At 48.9% G+C, this 19,230-nt stretch overlaps 1 protein-coding gene and 1 long non-coding RNA gene across 4 annotated transcripts in view; one reads left to right on the forward strand and one right to left on the reverse strand.

Annotated features, from left to right (window-relative positions):
• filip1b (filamin A interacting protein 1b) overlaps nt 1–19,230 on the forward strand; it is a 326,296-nt gene that overhangs the window by 230,379 nt on the left and 76,687 nt on the right. The window lies entirely within an intron of this gene.
• The window catches only part of LOC140419501 (uncharacterized), a 38,280-nt gene that overhangs the window by 10,616 nt on the left and 8,434 nt on the right, over nt 1–19,230 (reverse strand). For both annotated transcript variants that reach the window (XR_011945829.1, XR_011945830.1), the window contains exon 2: nt 5,037–5,103. This is a non-coding gene — a long non-coding RNA (uncharacterized lncRNA). The remainder of the gene's footprint in view (nt 1–5,036; nt 5,104–19,230) is intronic.

A 19,230-nucleotide genomic window follows, 5' to 3' on the forward strand; every position in this document is an offset into this window, starting at 1 on the left:
AAGGTACTGCAATAAGCATGGGTGATTGTAATTCATATTGATTGGCTGGATCTGATTGGCAAAGAAAGCCTGAAAGATTTAATTTTAGTGTTTACTTAGGGTATTTCCTTGGAGCAGAACATTCTAATGCCAACCAGGGGCTGGCAATATAAAAAACAGATAGTAAAAGTTTCTACAAGTATTTAAAAAGGAAAAGAGTAACTAAAGTCAGCATTGGCCCCTTTGAGGGTGAGACTGCGGAATTAGCAATGGGAAGCAAGGAAATCGGGCAAGTAGTGAACAGAAAAATGTGTCTGTCTTCACTGTAGAAAACACAAAAAACATCCCAAGAATACTTCAGAATCAGAAGGTGAAAGAGGAAGAAACTAAAAACAATCATAATCACAAGGCAAAAGAAACTGGGAAAACAAATGCAACCAAAGGCTGACAAGTACTGTGGACGTCTTCAAAGAAGTGGAAAATGTGAATATGTCCAGTTTGGCAGGAAAAATGAAAAAACACACTATTATTTAAATGGAGATAAACTGCAGAACTCTATGGTACAGAGGGATCTGAATGCTGTGGTACATTAATCACAAAGGTTAGTATGTAGCAAGTGATTAGGAAGGGAAATGGAATGTTGGCATTTATTATAAGGAACTCCAGTATAAAAGTGGGGAAGTGTTGCTCCAGTTGTACAAGGTCGATTATCAGAGGATGTTTCCCTTGTTGGGGAGTCTAGAACAAGGGGACACGGTTTATAACTTCGGGGTTTCCCATTTAAGATAGAGATGAGGAGAATTCTTTTCTCTCTCAGGGGCCATTAGTATGTGGAATTCTCTTCCCAGAAAGCAGCGGAGGCTGGGTCATTGAATATATTCAATACTGAATTAGGCTTACCGACAACAGATTCAAGGGTCATGGGTGGCAGGCAGAAGAGTGGAGTTGAGGCTACAATGAGATCAGCCATGATCTTATCGAATGGCAGAGAAAGGTCAAGGGGCTGAATGGCCTACTCCTGCTCCTAGTTCTTGTGTTCTTGGCTGATTCCAATCCTATTTTATCCTCAAACACATCGTCCTCTTCGAGGGTGTGTATGTTTAGTTACTTTCCCTTATAATTTGCCCTGTTGCTCTGTCTCTGATAATCCATTTACCTTTCTATTTTCTTTGTTCTACACATCTTTTCCCAGTGATTTGGTTTTTCACAAGCTCTGCAGTTTGATCCATATGCAGGACATTTTCTTCTGCCCTGTGAACCCATGCGCTCATCCAAAGCTCCTGCAGATGTTTTTCTCTGGTTGGTGTACATTCATTTGTTGCTGTTTCACTGCATCCATCCTGCTGCCTTTCTCTTGACTTAACTGAAAACTAGCCATTTGGGTGGCCAATGTCCTCATCTGTCTACTCCTAGCTTCATGTGTTCTGGCAGTGTCAACAGACTGATACTCTGAGCTTGTCTTTCCAATTCAATGCTTTTGTACTTTAGGGCGTGCAGAGTCCCGAATTAGCTATTCTAGTGGCCTTTTATTTTGGTCCTTAAATTGACATTTTCTGGCTGCCTTTTCCAATCTTGTCTCCACGTGCATTTGCATCCTTCGTGGCGACACACTCCCCAATAAAATCCCGCCTCTGGCCTCTAATCATTGGCCATTCCAAAATAACCAGGAGAACTTCATCATTTGTCTTGAAGTAGTTCCTTCAAAGCTCCACACAGGATCAGCAATGTATTTACACTGTAATTCCTGAGGTCATTCGCCTGGCATCAGGAACAATTGTGGCTGTGTTTCACATAGATATCTACTCCCATTCATTGGTGTCAGTTCTTCACTTAGCTGGTCTGGTTGCATGCTTTCCCCTGGTGCAGCTGCTGGCTGAACTGGAAGTTCCTGCAGCCAAAAATGACCCCAGGGGCCAAGGGGTGCCCAGATCTGTCCTAGGTTACATAAACAATGGAAAAATAAAGGAAGTTCCATGAGGGAGAAAGGAGAGAACAATAATAAAGTATTTGCAACTTAAGCAAAAACTGCAAATCCATGGCAGCTCGGTAGCACACTATCCACGAGTCCAATGGCCGTGCTTGCTGGTCAAAGAGATACTGAGAAAGTAATTGTTGTATCTGATTCCCTCACTTGATGCCAACGCTGAATCACATGCACCAAGAAATTCAGATATGATCGAATTCTAGTCTATACTGAGTCAACGTATCTCAGCCTGGGCAACTATGGGGATGTTCAGTGTCTCTTATGTTAATGTCAATGCCTCAAAAGTAATTAATTGGTTGTAATGTGTTTTGAGATATCCTGAGGTCATATAAGACTGATATAAATGCCAGCTTTCCTTCTTAGGCTAGAGAGTGGTGAAAGCCTGTGAGTGTTTATACAACTCATCACTATCCAATGTTCCCTACCATGAAACTGTGTGAGTTGATTTCTTGGCCTATACATTTAAAAACCTACATCCAAACTTCAACATGAATTAGAATTTTGAATGGTGAGGGATAATATTAAAGAACATTACTTCCATCGCAAGGTCAGGACTGTGGCGGCACAGTAGCACAGTGGTTAGCACTGTTACTTCACAGCTCCAGGGTTCCAGGTTTGATTCCCGGCTTGGGTCACTGTCTGGGTGGAGTCTGCACGTTCTCCCTGTGTCACTGCATGGGTTTCCTCCGGGTGCTCCGGTTTCCTCCCACAAGTCCCGAAAGATACGCTGTTAGATCATTTGGACATTCTGAATTCTCCCTCAGTGTACCCGAACAGGCGCTGGAATGCGGCGACTAGGGGCTTTTCACAGTAACTTCATTGCAGTGTTAATGTAAGCCTACTTGTGAGAATAAAGATTATTATTATTATAGTTTGAAGGTTGAACAAAGAAATAATATTTTAAGTAACTGAGAAGAGGAGGTTTTGGGGAGTGAAGAGAACAATTTTACTTGCATTTTCTAAATGTTTCTGTAAAGTGACAGTATGACGTATTACAAATATTACACTTCCAAAGATACGCAGGCCAAGATCCTGGCTGTAATGTCATGATGATGCCCACAGATGTCACTGCAGACAAACCTTGAGTGCCCATCTGCTCCATGCTCCTGGAAATTCCAACACCAGCCACCTTTGGGTGGGGTGTCCAGTTTGCCTCTCTCAAGCATCTCACACAGTCCATTTAAAGCCCCATGTATAATGGAACCAATCCTACAATTTTGTTTTCTTCAATATTGCCCAATTTCAGTGATTCAAAAAATCACCCTGGCCATGAACTTTTTTGGAAAGTAAATTGGACAAGGTGTTAAATGAGCATTGTACCCAATCCCATCAGTTTCCTGATGAGCAGACTAACACATATTAGTGGGTCCTGGCGTGCGTGAGGTGAGTAATTGACGCCGGCGGGACTGGCCAAAACTGGACGGCCGCTCGGCCCATCGGGGCCCGGAGAATCGCCGGGGGGGCGGCTGTCAACGGCCCCCGACCAGCGTGGCGGGAATCCTGTCGCCACCTGAAAAACGGCGCCGGAGAATAGGGTGCCTCCCCCCGGGGATTCTCCGACCCGGCGGGGGGATCGGAGAATCCCAGTCCTTAATTGCAGCTTTAGGAGACATACTGACTGTATGCATTTTACACCAGGGTTTTTAATAGCATTACTGCAACAAATATGAACTATAATATATATCAATTTCTTACATTCATCACACCCGCCGACATGAAAGGTTGGAAATTTTCAGCCATAGAGTGGGTTGAAATGATCCTCTGACTTTAAATTTCAATTAATCTAAGACTGAAGAATGAAATGCTTGCGCCTTTCTTTCACTTCTTCCACTGTAAGCGTTTTATGCAAAATTAAGTTTGAGCAAAATGTAGTGGGAGTAATTCCAGACCAGAAAGCTGTCCACAATCGGACTTTGATTAGGCAGTCAGCAAGGCTACAAGAATGGCTGCTGTGGGAAATATTCCATTAATGGTTGTTGTCCTGTGGTTGGGATTAAGGAAAGCAGGGCCACAGAAAAGGAACTTTCAACTGCAGCTTTACCTGAGCTGGGAGTATTTGATACTGATATTGGAGACAAAAAGTGTTTTTTCAGCACCCTTATTCCTCAACTCGCTGAGCACGAAGTACAAAATAAACATTGGACATGTTTTGGTGAGATTGTTGCCAAAACTTCAATTACTCAATCTTTTATTGACAACAATGTCTAGTCAAGTCTTGTGAAGGAGATGGCAACTTACCAATGGTATAGAAATGTTATTTGTTCCCACAGACACACTCTCATGGGAACCTTTGCCCATGTCTCCACAACATTCCTGCCTGGTTTTATCTAACCTTACGCCATGGGACACTGGTCAAACGCCTCTGGGTACCGAAAAGGCCCTGTTTTCCATGATTGTTTTAACACAGAAAGGACTTATTAACCTAGTTCATTACTTAGTAATCAAATATTAAAATTGCTGCTCTGCTTATAACTCAGCAGCGTTATGAGTGGTGGCTGATTATCGAAGTACAAAAGCACAGCTGCGAGAGAATACTGTGTAACCATTTTCAAAGGTAAAGGATTTAATTGCACAAAATGTCTGCACCTGTGAGAAGTCAGAGACATAAAGGAAATTCCATATGTCAGTCTCTGTACTCTTGGAAACCTTATATAACTCTGTAGGCATCATACATTCAACAACATTGTGGGCTGTGTAAGGTGCATTTAATTAAAGTGTTTATAAATTGAGCCTTGCGGAAATAAATTGAGGTTTAACAGGAGATGCAGATTCTATATGTGGTACAAGCTGTGTAGCGTTCAACATTTAGAACCACTTGTGTCCACAATCTTCCAGTTCCTGCTTGTGTCAAGGATGATTGAACAAATTAGCTACAATTGGATAAAATTGTCACTGACAGTTCTTTACATTCTTCTCAACATTCAAAGGGACAGCGCCATTTATTTTCTTCAAGAGAGTAAAGGTGGGTGCATTGTATATATTTCAATATCCTAATCTGTTACTATAGTGATGTGAACAAACTCAGACTGCTTAGCAATATCAACAATTTAAATACAGACAACTTTAAACGTACCTGTCCGTGTTGAGAATCACTTTGCTTGTATACCTTTGGATAAAGATAAAAGGAGAATTCTGGACATCTGGAATGGCAGAAAGCAGGAATCCATATTCAGAGTCTCATAGTGCATCAACAGTAGCAAAAGTGACTGTATGAGTTATTTATGCAATAATGGTCATCATCCTTCAATCAAGTGCTGGTGCCATGGAACCAGGAAGCTTGGGTTGACTGAACACTTAGCTAACATCTTGGGGAGGGGGTGGGGTGGGGTAGAGAAATCCGTTAGCCCATTTTTCGCGCATGGGGGTCACGATTCGCAATCTCGGTGGCAGCCATTTCTTCTGAATAATTCTTGTATTGACCAATAGCCCCCACACTGGTGTCCACCCTGAATGCAGCCTGCAACCTTTGCATGCAGAAGGAGAGCCCATCAATGTTATTTGCAAACCACATGGCACAGCCACCAGCTAATAACAATAATAATCCTTATTATCACAATTAGGCTTACATTGACACTGCAATGAAGTTACTGTGAAGTTGCCACATTCTGGCGCCTGTTCGTGTACACTGAAGGAAAATTCAGAATGTCCACATTACCTATTACCACGTCTTTCAGGACTTGTGGGACGAAACGGGAGCACGCAGAGGAAACCCACGTGGACAGGGGGAGAACGTGCAGACTCCGCACAGACAGTGATCCAAGCCAGGAATCGAACCTGGGACCCTGGTGCTGTAAAGCAACAGTTCTAACCACTGTGCTATTGTGCCGAAGCTCTAGTATGGCAGGGGGGTAGGTACCAGAGCAATAGGTCAGAAGGTGAAAAAATTGAGGGAGAACTAGGGAATAGGGCCAGTATGGCTCTGAGGAAGAGCAGACAGGGAGATGTTGCTGAAAACAGCAGGATTGGTGGCCTGAAGTGCATATGTTTTAATGCAATAAGTATAACAGGTAAGGCAGATGAACATAGACCTTGGATTAGTACTTGGAACTATGACATTGTTGCCATTACAGAGACCTGGTTGAGGGAAGGACAGGATTGGCAGCTAAACGTTGCAGGATTTAGATGTTCCAGGGATAGAGGGGGCGGTAAAAGGGTTGGAGGAGTTGCGCTACTGGTTAGGGAGAATATCACAGCAGTACTGTGGGAGGACACCTCAGAGGGCAGCGAGGCTATATGGGTAGAGATCAGGAATAAGAAGGGTGCAATCACAATGTTGGGGGTTTACTACAGGCCTCCAACAGCCAGCAGGCAATAGAGGAGCAGATAGGTGGACAGATTTTGGAAAGCAGTAAAAGCAACAGGGTTGTTGTGATGGGAGACTTTAAATTCCCCAATATTGACTAGGACTCACTTAGTGCCAGGGGCTTAGACGGGGTGGAGTTTGTAAGGAGCATCCAGGAGGGCTTCTTAAAACAATATGTAGATAGTCCAACTCGGGAAGGGGCTACACTGGACCTGGAATTGGTGAATGAGCCAGGCCAGGTGGTAGAAGTTTCAGTCGAGGAACATTTCTTGACCAGTGACCACAATTCAGTAAGTTTTAAAGTGCTGGTGGACAAGGATAAGAGTGGTCCTAGGGTGAATGTGCTAAATTGGCGGAAGGCTAATTATAACAATATTAGGCGGGAACTGAAGAACCTAGATTGGGGGTGGATGTTTGAGGGTAAATCAACATCTGACATGTGGGAGGCTTTCAAATGTCAGTTGAAAGGAATTCAGGACCGGCATGTTCCTGTGCGGAAGAAGGATAAATATGGCAAATTTCAGGAACCTTGGATAACGAAAGATATTGTATGTCTCGTCAAAAACAAAAGGAGGCATTTGTCAGGGCTAGAAGGCTGGGAACAGACAAAGCCTGTGTGGAATATAAGGAAAGTAGGAAGGAACTTAAGCAAGGATGGAAATTGTCCCATTGGGCAGACGCAGCATGGGTTCATAAAGGGCAGGTCATGCCTAACTAATTTAGTGGAATTTTTTGAGGACAGTACCAGTGCGGTAGATAATGGGGAGCCAATGGATGTGGTAAATCTGGATTTCCAGAAAGCCTTTGACAAGGTGCCACACAAAAGGTTGCTGCATAAGATAAAGATGGATGACATTAAGGGTAAAGTAGTAGCATGGATAGAGGATTGGTTAATTAATAGAAAGCAAAGAGTGGGGATTAATGGGTGTTTCTCTGGTTGGCAATCAGTAGCTAGTGGTGTCACTCAGGGATCAGTGTTGGGCTCACAATTGTTCACAATTTACATAGATGAATTTGGAGTTGGGGACCAAGGGCAATGTGTCCAAGTTTGCAGACGACACTAAGATGAGTGGTAAAGCAAAAAGTGCAAAGGATACCGGAAGCCTGCAGAGGGATTTGGATAGGCTAAGTGAATGGGCTAGGGTCTGGCAGATGGAATACAATGTTGACAAATGTGAAGTTATCCATTTTGGTAGGAATAACAGCAAAAGGGATTATTATTTAAATGATAAAATATTAAAACATGCTGCTGTGCAGAGAGACCTGGGTGTGCTAGTGTATGAGTCGCAAAAAGTTGGTTTACAGGTGCAACAGGTGATTAAGAAGGCAAATGGAATTTTCTTCTTCATTGCTAGAGGGATGGAGTTTAAGACTAGGGAGGTTATGCTGAAATTGTATAAGGTGTTAGTGAGGCCACACCTGGAGTATTGTGTTCAGTTTTGGTCTCCTTACTTGAGAAAGGACGAACTGGCACTGGAGGGTGTGCAGAGGAGATTCACTAGGTTAATCCCAGAGCTGAAGGGATTGGATTACGAGGAGAGGTTGAGTAGACTGGGACTGTACTCGTTGGAATTTAGAAGGATGCGGGGGGGGATCTTATAGAAACATATAAAATTATGAAGGGAATAGATAGTATAGATGCGGGCAGGTCGTTTCCACTGGCGGGTGAAAGCAGAACTAGGGGGCAGAGCCTCAAAATGAGGGGAAGTAGATTTAGGACTGAGTTTAGGAGGAACTTCTTCACCCAAAGGGTTGTGAATCTATGGAATTCCTTGCCCAGTGAAGCAGTAGAGGCCCCTTCATTAAATGTTTTTAAGATAAAGATAGATAGTTTTTTGAAGAATAAAGGGATTAAGGGTTATGGTGTTCGGGCTGGAAAGTGGAGCTGAGTCCACAAAAGATCAGCCATGATCTCATTGAATGGCGGAGCAGGCTTGAGGGGCCAGATGGCCTACTCCTGCTCCTAGTTCTTAATTTCTTCTGAGTCAGGAGGGCTAAAAGGGGCCACAAAACGTCATTGGCAAATAGGGTTAAGGAAAATCCCAAGGCTTTTTACACGTACATAAAAAGCAAGAGGGTAGCCAGGGAAAGGGTTGGCCCACTGAAGGACATGGGAGGGAATCTATGTGTGGAGCCAGAGGAAATGGGTGAGGTACTAAATGAATACTTTGCATCAGTATTCATGAAAGAGAATGAATTGGGGGATGTTGAGTCTGGAGAAGGATGTGTAGATAGCCTGGGTCACATTGAGATCCAAAAAGACGAGGTGTTGGGCATCTTGAAAAATATATATTTAAAAATAAAAAAATTTAGTGTACTCAATTAATTTTTTCCAATTAAGGGGCAATTTAGCGTGTTCAATCCACCTACCTTGCACATCTTTCGGTTCTGGGGGCGAAACCCACGCAAACACGGGGAGAATGTGCAAACTCCACACACACAGTGACCCAGAGCCGGGATCGATCCTGGGACCTCGGTGCCATGAGACTGCAGTGCTACCACTGCGCCACCGTGCTGCCCATCTTGAAAAATATTAAGGTGGATAAGTCCCCAGGGCCTGATGGATCTACCTCAGAATACTGAAGGAGGCTAGAGAGGAAATTGCTGAGGCCTTGACAGAAATCTTTGGATCCTCACTGTCTTCAGGTGATATCCTGGAGGACTGGAGAATAGCCAATGTTGTTCCTTTGTGTAAGAAGGGTAGCAAGGATAATCCAGGGAACTACAGGCCGGTGAGACCTATGTCAGCAGTAGGGAAATTACTGGAGATAATTTTTTGAGACAGAATCTACTCCCATTTGGAAGCAAGTGGGCGTATTAGCGAGAGGCAGCACGGTTTTGTGAAGGGGAGGTCGTATTTCACTAACTTGATAGAATTTCTCGAGGAGGTCACAAAGATGGTTGATGCAGGTGGGGCAGTGGATGTTGTCTATATGGACTTCAGTAAGGCCTTTGACAAGGTCCTTCATGGCAGACTGGCAAAAAAGGTGAAGTCACACGGGATCAGAGGTGAGCTGGCAAGATGAATACAGAACTGGCTCGGTCATCGAAGGCAGAGAGTAGCAATGGAAGGGTACTTTTCTGATTGGAGGGCTATGACTAGTGTGTTCCGCAGGGATCAGTGCTGGGACCTTTGCTGTTCGTAGTATATATAAATGATTTATAGGAAAATGTAACTGGTCTGATTAGTAAATTTGCGGACGACACAAAAGGTTGGTGGAATTGCGGATAGTGATGAGGACTGTCAGAGGATAGAGCAGGATTTAGATTGTCTGGAGCCTTGGGCGGAGAGATGGCAGATGGAGTTTAATCTGGACAAATGTGAGGTAATGCATTTTGGAAGGTTTAATACAGGTAGGGAATATACAGTGAATGGTAGAACCCTCAAGAGTATTGACAGTCAGAGAGATCTAGGTGTACAGGTCCACAAATCACTGAAAGGGGCAACACAGGTGGAGAAGGTAGTCAAGAAGGCATACGGCATGCTTGCCTTCATTGGCCGGGGCATTGAGTATAAAAATTGGCAAGTCATGTTGCAGCTGTAGAGAACCTTAGTTAAGCCATACTTGGAGTACAGTGTTCAATTCTGGTTGCCACACTACAGAAGGATGTGGAGGCTTTAGAGAGGGTGCAGAAGAGATTTACCAGGATGTTGCCTGGTATGGAGGGCATTAGCTATGAGGAGAGGTTGAATAAACTTGGTTTGTTCTCACTGGAACGACGGAGGTTGAGGGGCAACCTGATAGAGGTCTACAAAATTATGACGGGCATAGAGAGAGTGGATAGTCAGAGGCTTTTCCCCAGGGTAGAGGGGTCAATTACTAGGAGGCATAGGTTTAAGGTGAGAGGGGCAAGGTTTAGAGGAGATGTACGAGGCAAGTTTTTTTACACAGAGGGTAGTGGGTGCCTGGAACTCGCTGCCGGAGGAGGCGGTGGAAGCAGGGAGGATAGTGACGTTTAAGGGGCATCTAGACAAATACATGAATAGGATGGGAATAGAGGGATACGGACCCAGGAAGTGTAGAAGGTTTTAGTTTCGACGGGCAGCATGGTCGGCACGGGCTTGGAGGGCCATTGGGCCTATTCCTTTGCTCACTTTTCTTTGTTCTTTGTTCTAAAAGGCAAGCTGTATCTTGAATATTGTTGCAATGTAAAGTTTTGCAAAGTTAACAGCAGGTAAGCTCGAGGGACCCATAGTCATAAAGTCTTAGGACACGATCCTACGGCCACACTGTGCCGGAAAAGCAGCTTGCCGCAGTGCAGCATGGCCGTTGAAAGCTGGGGGACCCCGCTCTAAGGATCTACCCGGCTTGCAACGCCTCATGAGACTCAACATAATCGCATGAGACGTTGCGATGTGAATCCTGCCCACAATGGGCGGCATCACATTTTAGCAAATCTGCATATTAGAGCGAGACAGCTTGCCTCACTGTAAAGTGCAGATTCTCGAGGTACCTGAAGGGGTTTCAACCCCTTCACCTTGGAGACCTCGGGCGAGCGCTGTTTGGTACTGGTACCCACAAACGGAGACCAGACGGAACGGCACTCGTGGGGGTCTCCAATAGGATCGGAGGCCCCCAGCTGCATGCGCTTTGGGCAGGGTGGTGCCCTGGCACTGTTGGTGTCACCTGGGTACCCTGGCAGTGCCAGACTGGAACCCAGGTGACATTGCCAAGGTGGCATGGGCACTGCCAGGGTGCCAGGTCAGGTGCCAATCGGGCCGGGGGAACCCAGCATGGGTTTTGGGCAGGTGCGGGGGGACGTGGTCCCTCCCATATTGTGTTCAGCTGGGGCTGGAGGTCGGTGATTGTTTTGGGGGCCTCGGAGATCGGGATGCCATTTAAAAATGGCGTCCCGATCTCTTGTTACAATGGGGAGTTCCGGCGATCAGAGATCCCCACTGTACAAAATGGGGCTATGTGCACCTCAGCCCCATATTCCCCACGCAGGCCCCTTATTCGACCCGAGTCGCACAAGAAATACGTGACTAAACACGCTCAATAGGGTATTTTGTTCCCTTTTGGGAAAATCGCGTGCATGGAGTCATAGAGCACAGAAAAGGCCTTTCGGCCCATCGCGTCTGCGCCGGTTAAAAACAAACTCCTACCAATCTGATCCATTTCCCAGCACTTGGCCCATAGCCTTGTATACCTTGGGATCGCAAGTGCACATTTAAATACTTCTTAAACGTTATATGGGTCTCTGCCGCCACCATCCTTTCAAGCAGTGAGTTCCAAATTCCCACCACCCTCTGCGTAATCATGTTTTTCCTCACATCCCCTCTAAACCTCCTGCCCCTTAAATCTATCCCCACTGGTCATTGATCCCTCCATCAAGGTAAAACGTTTCTTCTTGTCTACTCTATCTATGCACCCTCATCATTTTATACATCTCAACCATGTTCCCCCTCAGTCTCCTCTCCTCCTAGGAAAACAATTCAAGTCTATGGTCCAAGGAAATTTTATACATCTCAATCTTGTCCCCCCTTGGTTTTCTCTGTTCCAAGGAAAACAATCCAAATCTATGGCGGCACAGTGGCTAACATTCTGTCTCACAGCGCCAGGGACCCAGGTTCAATTCCGACCTTGGCTAACTGTCTGGGTGGCGTTTGCACGTTCTCCCCGTGTCTGTATGGGTTTCCTCTGGGTGCTCCGGTTTCCTTCCACAGTTCAAAAATGTGTAGGTTAGGCGGATTGGTCATTCTAAATTGCCCCTTAGTGTTGAAAGGTTACTTACAGGGATTTGGACCTAGGTTGAGTGCTCTTTCGGATGGTTAGTGCAGAATCGATGGGCCAAATGGACCTCCTAATGCACTGTAAGGATTCTATGATTCTATCCAATCTCACTTCATAACTAAAACTCTCCAGCCCAGGCAACATCCTGGTAAATCTCCTCTCCACCCTTTCCAGCGCTATCACATCCCTCCTATAAAGAATTGTGTTGGCAAGTATTTCTTCATACCAAGAGTGGTTAATATTTTGAATAATCGTCTAAATAAGGGAATTGAAGTGAAAACACCAAAAACATTTGACAGGCAGCTAGGAGTGTGATTAGAAGATGATATTTATATTATCACGATGAGCTAGATATGTCACATGACCTCCCTCATCAGCATTAATCGTCGTGACCTATGCTTATTGTTACAACCAGATATTGATTAAATCCCTCTTACAGAAGCTAATTGACTCAGCATTATTTCCTTTCCACAAGATTGCATTCTGGATACCTACTCAAATTTTACAACAATGGTTGAATAAAGATTCTGAATGTGCACTGAGGGTGAGGATTTCCCAATACCATGAGATCAGAAGAGTAGCTATAGCTCCTTCAGAATCACAAGTAAATGGGGTCCAAGAACATAAGAGCCAAAAAGATGCAGGCTGTCATTAGCAAATGACCAGGAAAAATGAGGTTTCCTGAAGGGCAAATGTGTGGCAAAGAAGCATTAATTGAATGCATTAGACCCATTGTCAATACTCTAAGGAAATAACATGGTGTATACAGATTCAATAAAACATTCAAATCTGAACTGGATAAAATACTTGAAAAAAAATACAAGACTATGGATAAACAGCAGAGTGTAGAATTCATTAGTTAGCTCTACCAAAGAGCTGGCATAGAAGCGATGGGCCAACATTCTGCGATTCTCGGTGGTTTTTCTGCACAATTAAATTGTAGGCTATTTGGCTTGGGAGGAATATGAACTTTTCTTCACATACATTTCCAGCAAGGATTGCTGGATAGAGATCAGAGTCAAAGACTTTCGTTGGTTTTCACCTCCCTAATCCAGAAGCACTGAGGCCAATAGTAAATCCTCTCCAACCATCAACAAACGGCACAAAAGGGGACATTAAGCCTTCCTCTGCTTCTTTACTACCTTGATCAGAGAACTGGGTGGCATGGTGGCACAGTGGTTAGCACGGCTGCCTCACAGCACCAGGTTCGTGGGTTTGATTCCGGCCTTGGGTGACTGTGTGGAGTTTGCACTTTCTCCCAGTGTCCGCGTGGGCTTCCTCCAGATGCTCTGGTTTCCTGCCACAGTCCAAGGCTGTGCAGGTTAGGTAGGGTTATGGGGTTACGGGGATAGGGCGGGGTAATGAACCTAGGTCGGGGACTCTTTTAGAGGGTCGGTGCAGACTTGACGGGCACTGTAGAGATTCAACGATTCTTCTATTCTATAACTAACAGGGGAACCTTCATTATATTTTGAGAGGATAAAAGCTTGGTTACTAAAGGGTTAAGTCAAATGCAAACATAAGTTTTAATCACAGCTGAACCATTACAAAATCATATCAGTAATGACTGATAATCAAGCAGCATTCAATTGTTCATTTTGCTTTCAGAAATACTTCCTGAACATTTTTCTTAATCTTTATAACCGAGTTACCTAAATAGTCACCGTACAGACTGCAAAAAAAAAAAAATCTTTGGGTCCTTTAACAATAGGGGAGTGATAATTTGTGCTTCTGGGACATAACATTTATATTTTTGCAACAGGTTAATCACACTCTGACACCATTACCTCATTTTTTAGGTGTTTAAAAACAAAATGATTGTCTCTTTTTCCAAGGCTGAGATGATTTATTAGTGTATGAGGTAATGCTCTGTAAATAAATAACACTGATGTCAGTTTGTTCAGAGTCTTGTTTTATGACAGAATAGCACATTTTTCAATACGCAGCTAACGCCTTCCTTGAAAGTAGTATTGTCGCTGGACTTGTAATCCAGAGACCCAGGGTATTTCTCTGGGGACCCAGGTTCAAACACCACCATGGCAGATGGTGAATTATAAACTCAGTAAAACATCTGGGGCGCGATTCTCCGCTCCCGCGGCTAAGTGCCCACGTTGTCATGAACGCCGTCGAAACGGCCCCGATCGCGATCGATTCAGGGCCCGAAAATGGGCTAGGAGCGGGGCCGCGAGGAACTCGGGGGGCGTGGCGCGAAAGCAGCGTCGTAAGCGCGTGACGCCCGAATGACGCGGCGCTGCGCCATGAATGCCGCGTTCCGTGCACGGAAGGACCCAGGAGGAGGAGAAGGAGGAGAGATGGCTGAGTCCCGACGAGCCGCACCGAGGTTCCGGGACACGGACCTGGACACCCTCCTCGATGAGGTTGAAAGCCGAAGGGCCACCCTCTGCCGAAGACGTGGGCATCGCCAGCCGTCCAGCACGGTGAGGCACGGTTGGCGTGAAGTTGGCACCGTTGTGAGTGCTGTGGCGTACACCCCCCGGTCCGGGGAGCAGAGTCGGAAGAAGCTGCACGACCTCACTCGGGCTGCCAGGGTAAGTGCCATGAGGTGCCCCCGGGTCACAACCAACCGCCCCCCCCCCCCCCGCACGAGGGGGGTAAGTGGGGTGGGGGGAGGGGGGAGGGGGGGAGTTCAGGGTGCACAACGTTGTACTCGACCCACATGAGCACCGGGACCCCCCCCCCCCCCCCCGGAGAGATGCCATGGCGTGGCTCCAACTGTCTCCTCACCCAGCATTAATATAGCCTATATCTGCACGCCCTGATGATACCCGCCTAATTGTGATGCTTTATCCATCCCCCCCCCCCCCCCCCCCAGGACAAGACAGCTCACAACCAACGTGAGCATATGAGAACCGGAGGGGGTTCCCCTGTGCTGCACCCCCTAAATGTTCACGAGCAGGGGGCCCTGGACCTCGCTGGGGGATCCGCCACCCGGGAGGTCGCGACATTCCAGGTCGGAGGCGCAGAAGCAAGTGAGACAACCCTGCATGTCCTCACCCCCACCCCCCCCACCCAACCCGTCATCGCCCCCCCTCACACTCTGGCCACTGCACCCCCGGTCCCCTCCCCCCTCACTCTGGCCACTGCACCCCCGATCCCCTCCCCCCTCACACTCTGGCCACTGCACCCTCGATCCCCGCCCCCCCTCGCACACTGCCCCCACCACCACCATACACCCGGCCCAGCGTGTCTAACGAATCCCGTATCATTGTGTTCCCCAGGGCCAGCCGCCGAACGTCCAGGGTCGTCTCGGCCAAGACACAGCTGACCATCTTCAACCTCAAGCGCACCCAGGGACGCACGCCAGAGGGTGACAGTCGGTCGGACAGGAGGGCCATCCTCTCAGTCTGGGATGCTGGACGGGGACGCACATACGACGGACAGAGACAATACTGAGGGGCACATGACGGACAGTGACGATGACGCACAGAGAACGGCCACACAGTCCACGGATTCACCTGGAGGGCAACATGACATGGGCCGCATGCACCTTGCGCCGGGCCATGAGGGGGACCAGTACACACCAGACCTCCTAACGGACGATGACCTCAAGCTAGCGGCACTGCTGTCTCCCACACCATCCACCATCGCAGAGACACTCACCTCGGTTAGGCAGATAAGTGATGAGGCTCCCGGGTCACGGTCTGGTGCGCAGGTAGAGTTTGGAGCAGCCGAGGGGTTGGACGGTCAGAGGGCAGCCCAGGCCCAGCAAAGAGCTGCTGCCCAGACGGTTCCCGGGTTCCTGGATGTACTTGACCCACCCGGACAACCGATGCATGTGGACACCGAGGGACTGAATAACGGGATGAGGGCCATCTTCCAGGACCTGCACATGCAGTTGGAGGAGTCCATTCACGTCCAGGAGCAGAGAGTGGTGCCGCTCATCGCAGCCACCCAGGCCGACACTGCACGCTTGGCGTCCGCGGTGGAGGCAATGGGTGAAACGGTTTCGGCCATTGGTTAGGTTCTACAAGGCGTTGGGCTTCACGTGCACGCGTCATCCATGGCCCAGGAGAGGGCTGCCCTCTCACAGGCAGCCATCTCACAGAGCCAACACAACATTGCCGCCGCTCTCGGGGCCCTGTCTGAGTCTCACCATGCCATGGCCCGGTCCCAGCAAGCGATGGCACAGTCCCAGCAGTCAGTCGCGGAGAGCATAGGCTGCCTGGCGTACGTGATGGATGGCGTAGCACACTCACAGGTTGAGATAGCACAGTCCATGGCAGGAATGTCGCACTCCCTGGGCTCCGTCTCTGCGAACATTTGGATCATGGCCGATACCGCTGCAGGCCTCCAGGACTGGCAGCGCCAGGTGTCGGGGGTGCGACGGGGCATGTCTCTGATCGCATCTCCGTCCCACAGTGAGGCCCGGGGGCCACCGGGCTCCCCGAGGGAGGAGGAGGTTCTGGGGCCCGGCCCGGTACCTCCAGCAAGGGACGTCCCAAAACACTCGGCCTCCCTCCGTTCCATCCCTGGCGCATCTGGTGGGGAGCGGGCAGGTCAGGGTGGCACCACGCCATCCAGCACGCCCGCAGAGCAGCCTGGCCCATCGAAGCCGGGCCGCCCCAGGAAACGTGTGCCGAAGGGGAGCCATGTCGAAGGGCGTGATTCACAGCAGTCCGCCTCCACTCCTGCTGTACCATCTGGGGAGACATCTAGACGTAGTGGTAAGGCAAAGAAGTTAGGCACATAATAAGTTGGCACGGGTGCAGGGCACAGTTTAGTTGGAGGGGGTAAGGCATCTATCTGTATGTGAATGTCACAAATAAATTCACTGTTGCACTTAACTTGTAAGACTGTGTGCTATGTCCGGTGCCATGGGGCTCGTGAGGGTGACCGAGTGCCGCTGTGGTTAACGAGCGGTTCAACGTCGGTGCCGGATGTGCTGTCCCTTTCCCCCCGCCTCCCAAAATCGGACACCGTTGTCCTCGGCACTCCGACGCCAGCTACCCCACACGGGCACGTGATGAAATGTCCGTTACGAAGGCTGTGACCACCGGAGTGCATGGTTCAGCTATAGCCATGAGTCACAACTTGGCTGGCGAATCTGAGCTCACAGCTCATCGCAGAGCGGGCTGTCATCATTCAACATGGCACTGATCACAACCGCTTACACAATCATCAATGTTGTGCAATCCCGTAGTGCCGCAGTGGTAAGATGATGTGGAAATGGTGCCGTGTACGCGGTGCGGGGTTAGGGGGGGTGCTGTGTGGTGCCTGTGTGCAGGACTGGCGGTGCAAGTGGCAGTGTTCAGCGAATCCCTCCCCCACGGTGCGTGAACCATGTGGCCACCAACGCGTAACCAGCACCCGGGCAGTGTCTGTGTCCTGCACCCCTCCCCCCACCCTGATGCACGCCATCCTCCTCCTCCTCTTCCTCCTCCCCTTAGTTTGCCTGGGGTCCGCCCTCCGACTCCTCCACCAGTGCATCTCCCCTCTGCATGGCAATGTTGTGCAGGGCACAGCAGACCACAACTATGCGACCGACCCTGTCGGACTGGTACTGCAGAGTCCCTCCGGAGGGGTCCAGGCATCTGAATCGCATCTTCAGCAGCCGAAGCACCGCTCCACCACACCCCTGGTTGCTGCATGGGCCTCGTTGTATAGGCTCTCCGCGATGGTCTGAGGCCTCCATATTGGCGTCATCAGCCATGACCGCAACGGATAGCCCCTGTTGCCCAGCAACCAGCCCCTAAGCCGGGGGGGCGGGACATCTGTCGAACATTGCGGGGATGAATGACTGTGCCAGAATGTAGGCGTCATGCACACTCCCGGGGTACCTTGCACACACGTGCATGATCTTCATGTAGGGGTCGCACACCACCTGAATGTACATGGAGTACGCGCCCATCCTGTTCATGAACACTTCCCTGTTGTGTGCAGGTGGGCGCATGGGGACGTGCACACCATCGATGACACCCTGGACCATCGGTATCCCGACCACCTTGGCGAATCCACGTGCCCGTGCTTCCTGCTGTGCTCGGTCCTCGGGGAATTGAATGTACCTTTCCGCGATGTCCGCGATGGCGGACAAGGCATCGGTCACGGCCCTGATGCACCTGTGGACCGATGCCTGAGAGATCCCGGATAGGTCCCCGCCCGGCGCTGGAAGGAACCGGTAGCGTAAAAGTTTAGGGCCACCGTTACCTTGACGGAGACTGGTATAGTGTGTCCTCCACCCATTCCAAGTGGTGCGAGGTGCGCCACGAGGTGGCATATATGTGCGACCGTCTCCCTGCTGAACCGTAGTCTCCTCCTGCATGTGATGTCCGGTAGGGCCTCGAACGACATTCTGTCGCGGTACACCCTCGGCCTTGCTGGACGCCTGTGGCACCCTGGCACCACCATCAGTGGATCCTCCTCCTCCCCCCATGTGCTTCGATATCAGTGCCCGTTTCCTGTGCATTCCTCGCCGTCGGGGGGTCAATGTTCCCCTCGGCATCCCCCTGGACATTCGGGTCCTGAGCGCCTGTGGCCTGCGCGGCGACGATGGGCCACTCCGCAGCCATCCCCTCTGCTGCAGCAGCAACCGCTGCATCTGCAGCCACTGTGGGCTGTCCGACTCTATGCTGCCGGATGGCCACCTGCAGAGCTGCGGCAGTGAACATCGCTGTCTGGTTGGCATACATGGTGACCTGCAGGAGGGTGGTGGGGGCAGAGAAACGACATGTTACACGGAGGTTCTTCCACACCTCGCCAGCCAGGCTGCATGGGATACCTGTGTGCCCCGGTGGGATGGTCGCGCTGCAGATACGCAGCCAGCCTAACACCTGGTCACTGTCTGCGCCCAACAGTCACTTCACACCGTACTGCTCACCAGATCAAAGTTCTAAACTGGGGAAGGCAAATTTTAATAAGATCAGATATGATTTGGCCAGAGTGGACTGGGAGGAGACACCTTTAGGTAAATCTGTGACAGACAGTGGGATGCATTCAAGAAGGAAATAGGGGGAGTACAGGGTCAACATGTTCCAATCAAGAAAAAGGGTGGGACAAACAAATCCAGTGAACCCTGGATATCAAGAGATATACAGCATTGGATCAGGAAAAAAAGGGAGGCTTATGGCAGCTATCGAGGGCTCAAAACATCAGAAACCCTAGAGACATATAGAGCGCAATTCTCCCATCGGGAGACTAAGTCCCGACGCCGGAGTGTTTCAGTCCGGCATCGGAGGCCGTTCCCAGCCCCCTATTCTCCCGCCCCCTGGGGG

The sequence above is a fragment of the Scyliorhinus torazame genome, chromosome 1 (assembly GCF_047496885.1).
Source record: "Scyliorhinus torazame isolate Kashiwa2021f chromosome 1, sScyTor2.1, whole genome shotgun sequence".
Taxonomy (NCBI): Eukaryota; Metazoa; Chordata; class Chondrichthyes; order Carcharhiniformes; family Scyliorhinidae; genus Scyliorhinus; species Scyliorhinus torazame.